This window comes from Belonocnema kinseyi, chromosome 9 (genome assembly GCF_010883055.1).
Source record: "Belonocnema kinseyi isolate 2016_QV_RU_SX_M_011 chromosome 9, B_treatae_v1, whole genome shotgun sequence".
Lineage (NCBI taxonomy): Eukaryota > Metazoa > Arthropoda > Insecta > Hymenoptera > Cynipidae > Belonocnema > Belonocnema kinseyi.
Window position 1 is genome coordinate 68,226,027 of NC_046665.1, and position 10,633 is coordinate 68,236,659.

Here is a 10,633-nt window from a genome sequence, read left to right on the forward strand (position 1 = left end):
GAAGGACAACCGAAGGATTTCGCCGGGAGCGAGTGCTAATCTGAAAAATTGCACCCGCTCCCAGCGAAATCGCGGTAAAATTTCTGCCACAACCACGTCTCACGACCGTGAGATAGGTGGTTACAGTCTGTAACGGAATCAATACGACGATCCGGCAAAAGTTTCGCGCACCCTGAGAACACGAAGTGATCCAAGAACTACCGCAAACTGCATTTTTCCCGCAAGTGTTTTAGCATATTGTTGACACGCAGGGATGCTTTTCAGGGTGTTAACGAGTGAAATCTTGGCACCTCCAAGAGCGCCAATGATAAGGACGATTAGTTTAACAGAATATTCCGGGTACAATCGTTGCAACTCCCTTATAAGGTCTCTATACCTCTCTTTCTTTTCATTCTGCTTGGCTATGATGTTTTTGTCAGCTGGTGTCGAAAATTTGATAACGAACATGGTTCACTTCTCTAGGTCAAAACGAACCACGCCTGACCTCGACTGTGCAACAGAAACAATTGTCAACAATATGAAGTTCCAGTATATGCGGCACTTCCCATTCTCGGCAATTGACTCGATTTCCCTAGAAGCATTTAGAGGAGCGATATTAAGGCTAATGCCGTAAGAGTGACAGAGATGGTAATAAAGCACTCTTAATGCCGCATTGTGCCTTTGGATGTAGGCCTTGACGGTATGTTAAGGTGGAAATGACACCGTCTTGACATGCCAGAATGAAACCCTCTGTACCAGACTTCAATGCGGGCGATTTAAGAAAAGCAAAGTTAGCTCACACGACATTGACTGATCCTCCGCATTTCTGTGGAAGGTACCGTGCATCCTTTTATCTAGGAGCTGTTCACAAAAGTTTTTCTCTTGTGATTTCTTAATCTCGGCTTTCAGGAGTGAGTGCTCGAGATAGATAAGATTTGCATTTTGCTCACCCCTAATACTAAAGTTAAGATCGAGTGTTTCAGCAGCCTCCTCCGCTGCTTTGTACAGAAATACTCCTTTGCCCACTTCTTCGTGATTCCTGACCATTTTAAGAAAAGGGTCTCTTCCATTTGCGACTCTATGTGCTGTACCCATAATAATTCTGTTGTAAAGACATTCAAGACTCAATATTCCGCGACCACCTTCACAGCGTGAGATGTACAGTCGCGAAACAGAAGACTTAAGATGCATGCTTTTTTTCATGTGCATAACCTTACTCGTCCCGATATCAAGGGATCTGAGCTCGTTCTTCGTCCATGGAAGTACTTCAAATGAATAGAGTTCTACCGGGACGACAAGCATGGTTGTTGCAGATACTTTGTTCCTCGCCGGCAGTTCGGAAGGCCAAATCTGCGGGATAAGACGTTTGTATCTGCTTCGGAGAATATCATTTACCGATGTCACATCCTGAATGCGGCTCTGTGGCACGCCCACAGGGTATGTATAAGTCTCTCCAGCGCAAAGGTGTCGTATAGCGCTTCTATCAATGAGCTCAGGATCTTCAGGGATGCCATTAGCTTTTCCTCGCTTCAAATAAACCTTGACGCATTTGTCTAATCCAAATTCTATTCCAATTTCCTTAGTATATCGTTCGACTATCCCTAGAGCTGGATGTAGTTGCTCTTTGTTTAAGCATAGATCTTAAGATCGTCCATGTAAAATACATGAGTGACCATGTACTTTCGATTTGCCAGTTTGCCGCACAAGTACCCGTCGGAATGGCGAAGTGCTAGAGATATTGGCAATAATGTAAGGCAAAAGAGGAGTGGGCTCATGGTGTCACCCTCAAAGATACCTCTCTGAAAGGTGACCTTGTTAGTTGTCACACGATTTTTTTTCGGATAAGATAGTAAATCTGGTTTTCCGAAGCGGCACCATTCTCTCTATGCACCTAGCGATTTGCGGATGAACCTTTAAGCTTTCCAAAAGACAGATGATAAGTCTATGGAAGGTCGAATCGAAAGCTTTCCGGTAATCAATCCAGGCCATTGATAGGTCACGCTGATAGAATGCTGCATCTTTGCAGACACATCTTTCGATGAGCAGGTTCTCGCGACATCCCACTACGCCTTTCTTTGAGCCTCGTTGTTCATACATTTCTTGCTACACAGGTTCAATTGCCCGAACAATCCTATCATTTAGGATAGTTGTGAATATCTTATACAGTGTGTTCAGACAAGTTATTGGCCTGTAATTCTTCGGGTCAACTGAGTTGCCTATTTTCGGCAGGAGTATTGTGCGCCCTTCCACTATGCTGCACTTCGTAGACTTCTCTCCAAAATACTTCGACCTCCTCTGGTTTGGGCAGGTGGTCGACAGTAACTGGAGGGTCTTGGAAGAGTCGAGTAGGGTCAGAGAGAAACTGTTGATTTTCTTTAACTTCTTTATCAGGTGTTATGAGGGCAACACATAACTCCTTGAAGCTATTTATATTTTCTGAGTCTTCTTCCAGTGCATGCTGAACTTCGTAGACTTCTCTCCAAAATACTGCGACCTCTTCTGGTTTAGGTGGGTGTTCGACAGTAACTAGAGGGTCTTAGAAGAGTCGAGATGGGTCAGAGAAAAACTGTTGATTTTCTCTGACTTCTCCATCTTAGCGGTAAAATTCCTGCCAGGTGTGATGTAGTCAATCACACACTGAATGCGGGACGCGTACTGTCTTGCCCAGCCTATCTTTATGGCAAGTCAATGCATTCGTCTTTTGGTCTTATGATCAACCGTTGGTTTTGTTTCACGGTTCGCATCGGCCAAGGGTCGGATTTTTCGGAAAAATGTCCACGAAGCTCGTCATCCATTTCAGCCAGATCTTTAGGATTGGGAGAAACCTTGGTAGAGTAGGCGTTCCGCTTACATAGCCCCTTTTTTGGAGTAGTTCGGCATGTTTTCGCAGACGCTGCGAAAAGTGCGATAGCTCCGGGTGTTTCTCGCACCACAGAGCCGTCACCTAAAGGTCCCGAGATTCCGCCGATCCATCGCATTGAATCCATTTTCATTGGCTCCCCCAGCTCTAGAGTGGTCGCCAATGTTGGCCTCACCCATTGTCGGGAGCCCTGCGCGTTCTGTTATTTTGAACCGCACCTACTACAACTATGTTTGGTGTTGTCACTGTTGTTCCCACGAGAAGCTAGGGAAAGGGGTTCGTCCATCCTTGTAGAGCCCCGCATGCAAGGATAAGGCTGCGTACTCTGAGAGGTCGCCCAGTATCCCAGAGTCACCGTTCTAGACACCTCACCCAGGTGCCATTCAGCTTTCGACACGGTTTTCGCACCTCCGCTTGGGAGTTAATTCCTTCGGGACTACTCCTGGAAAATTGTCCGCGACTGCCTATTTATTTTTGTAACTTTGTCACAGGCCTATTTATTTTTGCCTATTTATTTTTGTGGCTTTGTCATAGGCCCTTCGGTTCGATTCTAGAGGAATCAAAATCGAACCGGACCGTGTGTTTGTATTTATGTCGACGCAAAATTATTACTATGCAACAGTTCTACAACAAAAAATTCATTCTTTGCACCAACATTTTTTTTTAAACATAACTATTTTTGAAAATACTTGAAACATGATGGAAAGTATTGAAAATGGAAAGGAACTTTTGGCAGAACTTCTTCAAGATATACGTTTCGCTTCTTGAATTTTTTTTAACTCGTACAGTAAGAAAAAAATATATTTTTCATACTAAGTCTTGATTTTTTCTATCTTCTTTATTTTTAACTCTCAACTACCACACTAATGCAAATTTGCACCAACAAAATATTCAAACAAGTGTCTTTCGTCACCCAGTAGATAGAAGGGTGTCAACCCCCCACGTTAAATATCTCCTTTCGTTACTGAGTCATGTCAGGCCAGGCCCAGCGTCATTCGCCCTTAACTTTCTGTCAGCTTTGGTTTGAAAGTCTCGCTTGGTACGAATTCGTACTAGTTTGGTAGTTTACGGTTGCAAAGTGAGTGCTGAGGAATAAATTCAATTTTTATTTTTTTATTTTAATTTATAATTTTAATTATAATTTAATTTTAATTCATAATTGTTTTTTTCAATTACATTTTCTCTAGATCTGAGTAATTTTATATGATAATTCTTATTTTTAACATAAATTTACCAAAAATTATACTTGCGTGTTAAAATTAAGAAGTATGGGTATTGCGCTCATCGAGAAGCAACTGCAATGTAGCTTACAAATACAGTGAAACTCTTCTATAGCGCCGATTTTGAGGCTGGCGGTGGCCTGAGTGCATGTTTGAGTGAGAACCGCTGACCCCACGCACCCCGCGCGACTCCTGTTATACCAACCTGCGACGCGGCGTCAATTCTGGTAAGGGCTATAGAAGAGAGGGCTATTGAAAGGTTTCACTGAACTAACCATGTTTATAATCACTTTTACTATTAACTTTGTATTATCATTTAATAACAATATTTCAATATTATGAATTTTCATCACTAGAAGGGACAAAGGGTCCATTTTGGACCTTTTTGGCATTGAAAACGCTGCTGTTCCCTTAACACTTTTTTTGGGGGCACCCATGACTTTTCTGATGATGGGATACTTAGTATTTGTGCGAAATTGCTTAAAACTGTCAAAATGTGGCTAGGGTCCAATTTCGTCCCTCGGGCCTTCTAGGTATGCGATTTTTCCGGCCTTTCTAATATTAAATGACGAGTAATATTATTGTTCATAAAAAGCGTATGTGTGACGAAAAGCGTGATTCAGTATGCACTGCGTGCACTATTTTTATAGAATAAAGTCTCGAATAACTTCTACTTTTAACTTTGTATCCTCATTTCATAATAATATCTCGATATTATTCGTGTTTAAATAATAAAAATATTATTATTTATCAATTATAAGATTTTTCAATGTGTCTCCCATTCTAGATTAAGTACTGATTGATTTTATTTGTTGTGTACTTAGTATTTTTTCCTAAAAATATGTACTTCGATCAACAATTTCAAAAAAAAAAAATTCATTTTTGATAATTACTGAAAAATTACATTCCAGATTAGTTCTTCTCATTTTTGTCTTTTTTTGCTATTTAAAAATTGTTTTAACATTTATTTGTATTACCATTGCATTTATCAATAACTTTTACACTGAAAAATATATCTTGTGAATTATATTTCCTTCAGTTATGCACGAATGATCACAGGAAAATGCGAAATCCCAATTCGCTCTAGTGTGGTATATACGTATGACTTATACTGGATTTTTCCAGATATAAAAGGAAATGGTTAAATTTAAGTTTTTCACAAAGGACCTCGCACAGAATTCATGGGAAAATTTCTTTCGGTGGACTTCGATAACACGCTTTTCGTAACGGCCAAACGCAAAGCGCTTAATATGTTCAATCAACTGCAACACTCACTATTTCGGGACAGAAACGGTGATTAAATGAGGTCGGTATCAAGTGCGGTAATTCCAATCATAAGAATCGTCTTCTTCTCGCAAAGGCCGAACGCTAAGCGCTCAATATTTAGACTAAACTGCAACGTTCGCAGTTTGAGGGTAGCAAAAGTGCTTGAATAAGGTCAGTATAAAGTGCGATAATTTCAATCATATGAATCGCCCGCTTCTCGCAACGTTCAGGCGCAAAGCGCTTAAATTTTGAAAATAACGGCAACACTCATTGTTTCAGGGCAGGAAAGGTTATCAAATATGGTCAGTATCAAATTAAATTGTACGAATTATATATATCGTCCACTTCTCACAATGTTCGAACGTGAAGTGCTCAATATTTCGAATTAACTGCACCACTAACTGCTTCAAGGCACCATCGATGATAAAATAAGGTCAAAGTCAAGTGCAGCTGCTGCGAGAATTGGACGGTATATATGATTGGCACAAACGCACTTGATAATGATCTTATTTTAGAAGCATTGCTGCCCTAAAACTATAAGTGTTGCACTAAATTCCAGATATTGAATGCTTTGCGTTCGTAAGTTGGAAGAAGCGGGGGATTTATATAATTAGCATTACCTCCAAAGAGCTCACTTTGCACCCTTTCTCCACTCAAAGCAGTAATCATATCATTAATGATAATACCCTACGCGCTTCACCATCTGCAATTGCGAGAATATGACGATATATATAATTAACACAATCGCACATGATTATGACCTTATTTCGAAACTATTGCTGCCCGGAAACAGTGAGTGTCGTATAGATAATTCTTAATATTGAGAGCTTAGCGTTCGACCGTTGCGAGAAAAGATCGATATATATGATTGAGATAATTTCATATGATTAAGAACTTTTTTTAGAACCGATGCGGTCCTCAAACTGTGATTGTTCCAGTTGATTCATAATATTTAGCGTTTCCCGTTCGAACGTTGCGAAAAGCAGACGATTCATATGATTGGCATTACCGCACTTGACACTAAGCTTCTTTTATCACCGTTGCAGTCCCGAAACAGTGAGTGTTGCAGTTGACTAGAAATATTTAGCGCTTAGCACTCGGCCGTTAGAAAAAGCGTGTTGCGTGAGACGGACGTAATGTTTACAACATTTTACTGCGTGATACTGATGCTATACGGATATATCTTATGCTCTAATTTTACGGCTTGGCGCCGTATAGCGTTTAAACTGTCCTTTTTTCATTTTATGGATATTTCGTTAGGCCCTTATATCCTACAAAATTACCAAGTTATAACCAAATCTACCGAAAGACATTTTCCCATGCATTCTGTACGGGATCCTTTGCAAAACCATACAAATCTTGAAAAAGTTAAATGAATGTTTTTTAATATTTTGCATTATAAATTTATTTAGGTTAATTAACAGATAGATAACAATCCTTTTCCAATATGAGTAGTCTATTACTGTCATTTACTTTTATTTTTTCATTATTTAGGCGACTGTACAAGTTTTTAAAACAGTGACATTCTGACTTAACTAAATTACTAGTAATCTCTATTTTATTAAAAATGATTATTATTACAACTACTTGTATTACCAATTAAAATTATAATTATACTAATAATATAATGTTACTGAATTTATATTTGACATAGAGAAATAGATTTTAAAACCATTTAAAATGCAAGTTAACTGTCAATTCCAGAACTTGAACAAGAAAAATTAGGCTCGAATTTCTACTTTTTAATAGAGGCCCCAAAAAATAGTACAATTTATACACTGTTTTCTGAGGATAACAACTGCATTAACAATTATGTATGCGACTTTTATTGCTTCTTAATTAATCCCAGGCCAGCTTCACAACAGAAAGCTATCATTGAGCCAAAATATCCAAAAACCAGGAAGACATCAATAGGATTGCTATCTGACCTGATCCCTCTCCCCTCGTGCCATAACTCTCATCTTTACACCCAAATTGTTCTCCAGATAATTTCATTGTACGCTGCCTTTCTCTATCAATCCACTTTCTTTTAATTTTGATATTACTTTGTTTAATCAACTTAAATATGGAAATGCTGGTTCTGCAAAAATAGCACGGACACTCAAAAATACATATTCAGGAACAATTTTCATCCTTTGTCGTCCGCCACTGTCCCTTTCATTTTTAATCATCCATCGTGCAGTATCCTCTCGTACTATACAAGATATATTTTTCGACTACATCAAACGACTTAAGCAATCTCCAATGGATATGTCCAGTTTATTGGATTTATTCAGTAAAACATGAAGTTTCCCTTCGGACGAAGCAAGCAAATGATTCTGGACTCTAGTACTGATCACTGTTCTAAGACTTGACGAGAGAACGTCATCCAGTGATTTAAAGTCGATTTGCATTCTCTTTTGGAATCGGATACTTGTCAGAACCGTGTAAAAATGAAGAGTGCAGTAGAGAAGTTAGTAAGATAGATCCAAATAATATTCTTTCAGCTAATTTTCGAGGTTCATGAGGTAGTCAAAATTCAAGAAACATTTGAAATAAAACGTCAAACTGCTAATGCCTGCCTATACGAAGTGAAAGCATTTGGATATAATCCAATTGATCAGCAAGAAAAGGAGCAGGAAGAACAGTGTGTATAATTTCCATTCCATGGTCAGCAAATACGACTTCTCAGGAAAATTCGGTAACACTTCTACGAAACATGCTTGATTAGTATCAGTACCGGTGATGTAAAGAGTTCTGTTACTCGTCTGGGATCTTGCCTTTTGAACTGGAGTGAATTGTTTTCGATTGAAGACCATGTAGGCCTGTATTTTCTTTTTGTATGTAGCTAGGAATTCCCCAGCCTCTTATCCTTGGAGTATACCATGATATCCGGAAATTCATTGCTTTTGACAAACTTTCTGTCATGATGACATCGGGTCCAGATGCAGTAGGAAAAGGTGGAGAAGGAAACAAACCCACCTTCATCTTGTACTGATGCAAATCTCGACTCTTATCAGGGATGAATGACCAGGTTCAAAGTAGTCGATTGAGAATCATTAAAAGTAGGCAATATACTAAAATTTCTGCCTTTTTATCCGTTACTTCTTGAATACCAATCTTCCAGATGGGAACTACTTTTGAGATGTTTTGAAAAACTTTTGAAACTTCAGTGGTTTCTGTAATTTTATTTCGATCGAAAAGTACAAGTACCTGGCTGGCTTCAGTAGGAAATTTTGGAGCAAAGAAAATAATAATTCAGCACTTGTTGATCATTGTGATCAAACATTAACACCGAGATTTATTGTTTTGTGTTATTAAAGTTCTTGTTTCTCTTATAAACGACAAAGAAGTTCACTTGTTCCATAACTAAGAAGAATGTTATGAAAAAAAGAGTCGCTATGACAGCATCGTTGCTTTTTATATAATTAGCTACCCTGATGCGAAATATTACAGATTCTCTTATAAGATTAAAAAATGTTTCTACTTTTTGAAGGTTACAACTACTGTGAAAATTTATTTTTATGATTTTTTGTACTTTTCGATATTGATTGCAGGCAGAATTGCTTATTAGTTCAAGTAATTTATTAAAACTAGTATAAATTACCCTGTGTATCCTATTTTTCAGTACTTACATCATAGAAACATCTTTGCTGTAATTGCTTTTTACATCTACACCTCCGTTCATTATGAGTCTATTTGCTGACAGCACTGCACATGTATGAAACTTTAATACAGAAACAGTCTTACATATGGCGCTGTCAGCAAATAGTGTCATATTGACCGAAGGTGTCGATATGTTCAACTACCTAGACACAAAATTTTACACATTCTCTAATAGGTTGAAAAGAATGGATGGATTATCTTAAAATTGCGAAATTTTCGTCAAAACGACCAATTTACAGTTCGTGTAAAGGTCATATTATAGAAAATTCCGTGAACTTGGCCGGTTCGTCTTATGGGAAATTCCGTAACACTAGGCAGAGTCAAGAAAAATTGTACAATAATATTTTCCTCTACAGTTTTGAACTAAAAATTATTTATACCTGCATTCAATATCGAAAACTTAAAAAAAACCATTAGCAGCCATTTCTCCCAACATCATAGTTTATTTAAAAATTAAAAGAGTGAGGATACTTTTTTTATAGATGGAAACGATCCTCTCAATTCCGTTCCAAATTCTAAAAAAGATATTTCATATTTTTGTCACATTTTTTTATTCTGGGTGAAAAATGACCTTACGAGCACGAATTTTCAGGTACTTAATGTGAAGATTCGCGATGTTCCGGAAAAGAAAAACAGTTTTTGGAAATTTCTTTTATAATTTACTTTGGTATTGTTAGTCTTTACTAGTCTCTATATAATTAGTAAATATATTATTAGTCTATATTATACAGTATAATATCGTTTTTCAGAAAAAAAAAATTTTCATTTTTATGAACCAATTTTTAGATTCATTTATTGAGTGCAAATTAATTTTTATCTATTCAAATAGTCTTAACAATTTCGGAACATGCGGTAACATTTTTAATGATTATCCAAAATAATTGATTAAATTACTCGACTTTTCTTTTTGGTCCCTAAAACGATAGTCAGTTTTCACACAAAATCAATACCCGCTGATTATGATGACAATATAAAAGTAGAACTCGAATTAAATTTGGTGTCGTTATGCATTTCATTAGCACACAAAATGTGTGCAGAGTCAAAAAAGGGACTTATATAGCATTGAAGTATTGGTCTAGCATAGTCCAGATCTGCATTGATTGAAATTTTCTGCTTACCAGTTTTTTTTCAGTCGCATTTGAATTCTTAGATTAGATTAAATTATCCCTAGTAGACCACCATAAACTGAAAGTCGTTTTTTTGCTGTAAAATTAGTTTTTTAATAATCCTTTATGATCAAAACGATTTCCCCAGGTATTCTGGTCGCAAAAAAAATTCTTCTTCAAAAGTTTTTAATAATGGAAATTTAATGTTTCAACATGATCATCATTTTTCTCGTTAACGGCTCCACGGATTTGTACTATTATTACGTTGAAATCTTTGTTTATATTCGTACCTTTCAGAAAAGTTCCTTCTTAATATGAAAGCATTGAATTTGTTAAAAAATTACTAATTATTTATAAACAAATTTTACTTTTGTTCTCTCAAAAGAAAAATGTTTCGCAAATTATTCTACATTTTTCTAGGGAGAAATGCGAAAAGAAATACTGAAACACACTCCACTTCAAAGGGGGAGGGTCGGTAAGGCCGGTTTTTGGCCTAATTTATTTTTGGACCAAAAAATCTGAAAAAATCATGGTAGTATCTTATAAGTATCCCGAGT